The following is a 6,763-nucleotide window of genomic DNA, read 5'->3' as shown; positions in this document are numbered from 1 at the left end:
GTTTAATTTGATTTGATTTTTAAATGCTTTTTATTATTATGAAATTATGTTCACAATACATCTTATATCTATTTTAATAGCTACTAATCTACTAATCATTTTCTATTTTACAATTTGATTTAATTTGGTTATTAATCACTGTATTATATTATTCTAATGTTAATCTAAAGCATAATAGGAAAAAGAGCTCAAAAACCTATTTACAATCCTTATAAATGTTCATAATACATCTAATACATAATATTAATTAAAGACTCTCTAAAGTCGATGACCTAAAGCAGATTGTGTTTAGGTAATCTGTGTTTATACCTGAAGGATATAGACATTTTGTTGTAATCACCGAGACTCTTCACAAGTGTGTTAGTATGGTTATTAGTGATTCTGTCATAGAATCTACTGGTTAGTTTGTTAGTAATGTCTGTAACAAACGGAATATTATATATGGCATGCAGTTTTTTCAGGTTAGTATATATATGGGTGTATTATAAATTATTTTTAGGGATTTATTTTGTATTACTTGGAGCTTGGAAAGGTTAGTATTCGAAGCGTTATTCCATAGAGGTGAAGCATAGGTTAATAATGGTAATATGAGCGCGCGATATAATTTTATTTTATTTAGCGTTGATAAAGAACTATGGCGATTACATATTGGATATATTGAGGATATACCCCGCATCGCCTTGCATTTCGCTGCCTCAATGTGAGGTGCCCATCTCATTCCTTTATCAAACGTTACTCCTAAATATTTTATTACTGACTGCCATTTCAGACTTTCTCCAGAGGGGATTTTCAGATCTGATCTTGGCTTATGCTTTCTAACACTTTGTTTTAATTGCAAATTCAAGGTTTTTAAGAATAGTGTCTGGTTTTTTGCTACTTTGCTACTTTGCGGCCGGTGTTTGATGATGATCAACAGTCCTGAAAGTGATCCGATCGTTGAGAGTTTTCGTGCGACTTTTAGTCAGTGAGATTGGCCAGCCTGAGGTCGCGTTTGAAAAAGCACCGCGAGAGGGTGCCACCCCCGAATTGGCATAGTGCGCGAATGCACGTGGGGGGGGGGGGTGGTCTTCGGGCGAGGGGGTCTGGGGTGTCCGGAGCGCGCGCCGCTCGATAGCGCGCCCCCCCCCTCCCCCGCCTCCGATCGATGGCGGGCTCCCCTCACGGCCCCTCACCTCCCGGCAGTGGCCCCCGCAGTGCAGCGCCGCCCGTTGCGGCCGCAGTACGCGCGTGCCGCGTGTCCTCTTCCCCCCCTCCGACTCGGAGACCCCACCCCCCTCGCCGCCGCCTCCGCCCCCGCTCTCGGCGCACACGCACACTCGCTCACGCGCGCACGCACGCGACGCACCGCACTGTGTGTGTGTTTACGTTTTACATTTACTCGCCGGCTTACGGCCAAAACTTGACCATTGCCGGCAACGGGGGTGTGCTCGCTAACTTCCTCCCAACACCACCACCCCCCCCCCCATCCACCCACCCACCCACTTCTCTCCATAAATTCGCATTCGAAATTCAAATTTAATTAAATTTAAATAAACAATAAAACAAAAGAAAAACAATACGAAAAGAAAACAAAACAAAAAACAACTGCGAATTGCGTAAACATTGACTACACACGATACGTAACGGTAAAATTTTCAGCACGAAACTCGATCCTTAATTGTTTTTTTTTTTTTTTAATTTAAAATGTAAATATGTATCACTGAAATGAATGAATTGAATTCCGAACTCATTTGATTTCCTTTTTTTATGTATGTTTTTTATTAAACAATTTAGAAATATTTCAAATGCTTTCAAAGTAAGAAAAATATTACTGAATAGATTTCGTCACACTTTTTAAACAAATTAGAAGTATTTCAAAATCAAAAAAAAAAAAAAAATCAAAATCACTGAAATAAATAATTTGATTTTCTCACACTTTTTAAACAAATTAGAAATATTTGAAATACTATGACGCTTTCAAAGTAAGAAAAATATCACTGAAATAAATAATTTGATTTTCTCACACTTTTTAAACAAATTAGAAATGTTAATAGTATGAAGTATTCAAAGTAAGAAAAATATCACTGAAATAAATAATTTGATTTTCTCACACTTTTTAAACAAATTAGAAATATTTCAAATACTATGACGCTTTCAAAGTAAGAAAAATATCACTGAATTGAATTCTAAACTCATTTGATTTCCTTACACTTTTTAAATAAATTAGAAATATTTCAAGTGCTATGAAGCTTTCAAAGTAAGAAAAATATCACTGAATTGAATGCTTTAGATTTCCTCACACTTTTTAAACAAATTAAAAATGTTTCAAATACTATGACGCTTTCAAAGTAAGAAAAATATCACTGAATTGAATTCCGAAATCATTTGATTTCCTTACACTTTTTAAACAAATTAGAAATGTTTCAAATGCTATAAAGCTTTCAAAGTAACAAAAATATCACTGAAATAAATAATTTGATTTTCTCACACTTTTTAAACAAATTAGAAATATTTGAAATACTATGACGCTTTCAAAGTAAGAAAAATATCACTGAATTGAATTCCAAACTCATTTGATTTCGTTACACTTTTTAAACAAATTAGAAATATTTCATATACTATGAAGATTTAAAAGTAACAAAAATATCACTGAAATAAATGATTTGATTTCCTCACACTTTAAACAAATTAGAAATATTTCAAATACAATGAAGCTTTAAAAGTAACAAAAATATCACTGAAATAAATAATTTGATTTTCTCGCACTTTTTAAACAAATTAGAAATATTTGAAATACTATGAAGCTTTCAAAGTAAGAAAAATATCACTGAATTGAATTCCAAACTCATTTGATTTCCGCACACTTTTTAAACAAATTAGAAATGTTTCAAATGCTATGAAGCTTTCAAAGTAGGAAAAATATCACTGAATTGAATTCCAAACTCATTTGATTTCCGCACACTTTTTAAACAAATTAGAAATGTTTCAAATGCTATAAAGCTTTCAAAGTAAGAAAAAAAATTGCTATATATTTTATTTAAAAAAAAAAATGCCTACACTTCAGTTAATCTCTTTTTTTTTACTATTACTAACCTCTTCTTACTTTCACTTACGATCACTATTAAGCAAAAATTTTGGCTCCTATCCAATCGTTTTCATACTTTGCCATTTTGCTCATTTTGGTCATCAATATACGCCGCCATTACGATGGTAAAAAAATATCGTATCAGACACGTTTGAAAATACTTTCTCGTATTTCTCCCTGACGCTTATCGAGCGTTTTTTTAGCCTCCTATTATTCGTTACTAGCCTCTTCTTAATTCACTAACGATTTTGTCGTCTGACGAAATTTGGGTTCTTATCCGATCGTTTTCAAACTTTGCCATTTTTTTACTAGCCTCTTCTTACTTCACTGACGATTTTGTCGTCTGAAGAAATTTGAGTTCTTTTCCACACTCTTCAGATCGTTTTCAAACTTTGCCATTTTGCTCGGTTTGGTCATCAATATATGTGGAAATCAAATCCGCCATTATGATGGTGAAAAATAATCGTAATAGACACGTTTGAAAATACTCCATTATCGTTCTCGGCGACGTCTATTTGTATTTATCCAAACTCTTCCGATCGTTTTTTCCCTTTTCTATGTCAGATTTTAATTGTATAAACGCCTATAACTATTTCTTTTTTTTTCACTCTATATTTTATTGAACAACTTTACCAAATTCTATCCACCCGTATTGTCTATATGTAGCCTTCTTTGCAACCTTTTATATTCTCTAGCACTTTTTCATCTATTCCATTTCACTGTATAATCTTATCTTGAATAGTAGCGCAGTTTCGACAAGTCCTAATTTTCAAAGGCGATCAAAAAGAACTTACGCAATAGAATTCCACAAAAAAGGTTAGCACCCTCGAATATATAAATACCCCTTTACGCTTTTTCGTGAAATTTTGTTGCGTTAGTTCTCCTTGAGCATCTTTGAAAGTTTGGATGTCTCGACAGTGCAAATATCACGAGTGCATTTTTCCGGTCACCAGCAAACTTATGCTACCTCTTATGGTGCGTACTCACCGGGCCAACGAAGGCAAGCGAAGGGTATTTGCCGATGGCTATACCACATGTTCGGTTAATAAATTATGGCTATACCACTCGTCGGGACCAGTGGGGTACAAAATATCGAAATAAAAATTCAATAAAGAGCGTTTTATTAACCGAACTTGTGGTACAGGCATCGACAAATACCCTTCGCTGGCCTTCGTTGTCTCGGTGAGTACGCACCATTAGTAGTCATGCAAAGCATAATAGACCAGCTCAGTGGTGTAGCTAAGAATTTCGGGCCCACGTGCAAAAAGTCCCCCCCCACCCCTTCTCCTTAACGTGATTTTTAAAAATATGAAATAAAATAATTTAAATTTTTTGTTGATACATATTTAAAAAGAACTATTAATACAATAATTCTACATAAAAATATTTAACTTGGATGATTTTAAAAATTCGTCTTTTTCGATTTGAGGCTTGCAAAATTGTATGATATATTCCAAAAAATCTTTTTTTTTTTTGATAATGGCGTAACGTGATAAATTATCCCACTTGAACCCAAATAGATTTTTATTATGGTTTGCAATGATATAAATCCAAACAATTGCTTGTGACCTTTCACATTTCTGTATTGTAAAATAAAGGTGAAGTAAAATAATATTTTATACATATATACAAGTGTATGACTCGAGTATTTTTTTATTACTTTCGGTAATATTAAGTTGGACAATGTTAAATTACATTGAGTGAATCTATATGTATGTATATAAATTTGAACCCCTTGTCAAGCTGGGCTCTCCAAATTTATATATTATTCATTGGTATAATTTAATATTGTCGAAAATATCGAAATATCTTAAGTAAGAAAAAAAATGACTATTATTTTGCTTCGCCTTTATTTTACGACCTACCGAAGCAACTATTTGGGCCTTTATCGTTGCAGAACATTAATAACCATTTGGGTTCAACGCCAGTATTATAAAAAAACTTGATTGGAAATATATCCATAAGACTCATCACAAAATTTTGCAAACCTTAAATCGAGGAAGATGAATTTTTAAAGTTAAATTTATTTTTTGTAGATTTATTACAATAATTTTTACTATGAAAATATATATGAACAAACGATTTGAATTATTTGGCATTGAATTCGTATATTAAGACATACTTTCAATGGGAGTCTATAATAGCTCTGATTTTGTATTTCTTTATTATATTTTCATTATATTAACTATTATTATTATTATTCATTATAATTATTATTCACTCTTACTATATTTTCCGATAAGAGCGAGTGAGTAGAAATGTATTAAGTATGTACATACAAATGTTCTCATTTGTACGTAATAATTTCAATGTATCGTTTGCTTGTAAATCTAGTAATTATAATCGCTCATTTGCATTAAAATTTGAAATGGATTGTGATTTCTACGAATAATAATAATCATTTATACATTTTGAAATGATCTATGTATTTATACATTTTGTCGCTATATGGACAAATTCTTCTCAGTAGAGTGTAATGAGAAAACTGTCGAAGATTGGGTCTCGGGCTGAGAATAGTACCGTCTCGTAAAACGGGTTGTAATTTCCATTAAATGGTTCTTTAGATTGCATAAAAACCTAGACAATTATATATATAGTACTTTTTACATAATGTTTCTACATATGTATGTATGTATATCGAGCATTATTGCTGACTTCTGATCAATCTCTTTACAATCCACCTGACTACAATGATACGTTTCCAATCGCTCAGTTTCGCATGAATGATCCAACCCACCTCTTCTCGAATATTCGATGTCATTATGTCATTATCTTCTTGCAGCACTGCGGCAACAGTTCCAAATACGTCGTTGCAAATTTTAAACGAAGTATAATATATGTGTGATGTAACAACATGTGTCCATTATTGATGTCATAAATAGTAATGCAGTTATGTAAGCCATTACGAAAGCCATTAACAGCCGGAAAATTGCCTGCTTTCCGGGGCGCAGTTTTTCTCTCCCCTTTATAAAGCTTATAAAAAACACACACACACACACACGTATTCGATGCAATTATTCGCATCGTTTTATTTTATAGGCGTTTACCATTCGAGGTCACAATGTCGATCACATCACGCAATGTTTATCGCCGAGCTTCCCAATTGTGTGCTTGGCTCACATTTATATTAATTAAGGATTTAGATTTTAAATTTCGGAAAATGTGGGCCCGGTTCTGCGCGAAGGTTTTCCGAGCGACACATTCCGCAATTTCCCAGAGGGCGCGCAAATAGTTTTCCAATTAGGGAAGGAAAACCGAGACAGCGGTCGGCGTTTCTTGACCTTGAAATGCGAATTTCGCCATTTTTGTTTACGTTTTGCAGAGACGTGTCCGTTGTTGCGTCGTAACAGTGTCGGGCTGTGAAAAGCGTTCCGGAAAAATCTAGTTTCGGTCGCGTCCACGAGGAAAATATACCCCTTCGCTCGTGTAATGTGAACGCTACAGCTGTTTTAATTTTGTTTTTTTTTTTCTCTCTCTCTCTCTCTCGTACAGACAGTGAACTGTGAATGTATACATATTTTACATCTGGGTAAATTTCGACTGAAACGTGTGTGTTGTTGGTTGGTGTGCCACGCCATTGTGGAAAACTGATGCTGCCTCAAACAGTGAGTATAGACATTTTCAATATTTGTTATGTTAGTATTGTGTCGGTTGATATTTAAAATTTTGTATTTAATAGAAAGGTTTTTAATTATTTTA

General features: G+C 33.7%; 1 protein-coding gene across 5 annotated transcripts in view; it reads left to right on the top strand.

The window, feature by feature from the left end:
* The first annotated feature begins 1,190 nt into the window (after nt 1–1,190).
* The window catches only part of LOC143922616 (uncharacterized), a 245,997-nt gene continuing 240,424 nt past the window's right edge, over nt 1,191–6,763 (top strand). The window contains exons 1-2 of one of the 5 annotated variants that reach the window (XM_077445942.1): nt 1,191–1,625; nt 6,557–6,669. The gene's annotated coding sequence lies outside the window, so the exon portion shown is untranslated. Of the gene's footprint in view, nt 1,626–6,386; nt 6,670–6,763 lie in introns of all 5 variants that reach the window. The other 4 variants (XM_077445943.1, XM_077445944.1, XM_077445945.1 and 1 more) reach the window with 4 other exon arrangements.

This window comes from Arctopsyche grandis, chromosome 2 (assembly GCF_051622035.1).
Source record: "Arctopsyche grandis isolate Sample6627 chromosome 2, ASM5162203v2, whole genome shotgun sequence".
NCBI lineage: Eukaryota > Metazoa > Arthropoda > Insecta > Trichoptera > Hydropsychidae > Arctopsyche > Arctopsyche grandis.
Note: the sequence above shows the minus strand (reverse complement) of the source record. Positions and strands in the feature narration are given on the sequence as shown.